This window comes from Cryptomeria japonica, chromosome 4, assembly GCF_030272615.1.
Source record: "Cryptomeria japonica chromosome 4, Sugi_1.0, whole genome shotgun sequence".
NCBI classification, from domain to species: domain Eukaryota; kingdom Viridiplantae; phylum Streptophyta; class Pinopsida; order Cupressales; family Cupressaceae; genus Cryptomeria; species Cryptomeria japonica.
Window position 1 is genome coordinate 90,261,656 of NC_081408.1, and position 1,943 is coordinate 90,263,598.

Sequence of the window (1,943 nt, forward strand, 5' to 3'; positions counted from 1 at the left end):
AAGTTAGGATCATTTTTACTTCTAATAAAGCCTTGAGAAAGAAAGAATTCATTAATCTTTGAATACCACTCCCTAGGAGATTGCTTTAATCCATAAATTGATTTCTTTAATTTACAAACTAAGTGTGCATTACCTTCTTTAATAAAACCAGGAGGTTGAGACATATAAATTTCCTCATGTAAATCACCATTAAGAAAAGCACTTTTAACATCCATTTGGTGAATAGGCCAATTCATTCTAGAAGCTAATGCAAGCACAAGTTTAATTGTAGGCATTTTAGCAATAGGAGCAAAAGTTTCATTATAATCTAAGCCTTCAATTTGAGAAAAACCTCTAGCAACTAATCTAGCTTTAAATTTAGTAACTTGATTATTAGCATTCAATTTAGTTTTATAAAGCCACTTGCAAGAAACAAGATTTTTACCATGAGGCAAGGGAACTAAATCCCAAGTTTGGTTAGAAGTTAAAGTATCATATTCTTCCTTCATTGCTTTTTGCCAATGTGGTTGATTTTTAGCTTGATCAAATGTTTTAGGATCATTAGAGTTCATAATAGTAGTCATTAAAGCATAATTACAATAATTAACTCTCCTAGCTTGAAGTTTATCCATTCTAGCTAAGTATTCATCACTATCTTGAATTAAAGATTTAAACCATTTAGGTATTCTTTTAGAAGTAATGGATTCATCACTAGAAGAAGAGTCATGAGGAGTAGAGTTATTATTATCATCATCACTATCACTAGAAGGAATAGAAAGAGATGCATTAGGAGTAGGGTTAAGAGAAGGAGGTTGGTCCTCCACAAGCACAACTTTGGTTTGACCAAGTTCATCATCCTTCACTTTAGAACAATCATGAATGCCTTTTTCTGCAATACAAACATCTCTTGCAACTTTTACCTTGTTAGTAATAGGATTGTAAACTCTATAACCTTTAGTATTTTCATCATAACCAACAAAAATAAAAGGAGAAGATTTAGCATCTAATTTTTTCCTTTTCTCCTTAGGTTTGTGAACATAAGCTATGGAACCAAAAATTCTTAAATTCTGCAAATTAGGCTTTCTACCAGACCAAGCTTCTTCAGGAGTTTTATCCTTTAAGGCTTTGGTAGGTGTTCTATTAATTAAATATGTTGCACAAGCCATAGCTTCAGCCCAAAACTTGTAATCCATATTTTTAGCATGCAATAAACATCTAGCCATTTCAACAATTGTCCTATGCTTCCGTTCTGCCACACCATTTTGTTGTGGTGTATAAGGAACGGTAAGCTCATGTTTAATTCCAAAAGATTTTAAATAAGCATTAAATGCATTATTGACGTATTCTCTTCCATTGTCATCAACAAAGGTAAGTGCATACCTTGAACCTTGGATGGAGGGATTCTCCATGGGACCCAAGAGATCACTATGAACGAGGTGCAATTTAGTGTATGCCCTCCAAGATTGACCATGAGGAAAGGGTTCCCTATGCATCTTACCACTCATGCAACCATTGCACACAATTTGAGAAGGAACAATAGTAGGCAATCCATCAACCATATTTGCTTTTTGCATCAATGAAATATAATCAGAATTGAGATGGCCAAGTCTTTCATGCCATAAAGTAAAATCAACAGTAGTAAGCAAAGAATACTTTGGAGGAGCAAATTCATAGAACTTGAATAAGTTATCACTATCCATTTTAGCAGTAGCAATAACATGATTAGTGTTTGGATCAATGATATAACATACGCCCCTATAAAAGGTAATCTTATAATCTTGACAAAGTTTAGGAACTGAAATCAAATTTGATTTTAATTCAGGAACATAAAGAACATCATGTAATTTCCCATTAGGAACATTCACATCACCAATAGCTTCAACTTTACAACTATGATTATTAGCTAATTGAACAGGAATATTAGAAGTATCGGGATGCAAAGATTCAAAACATTCTTTATGAGA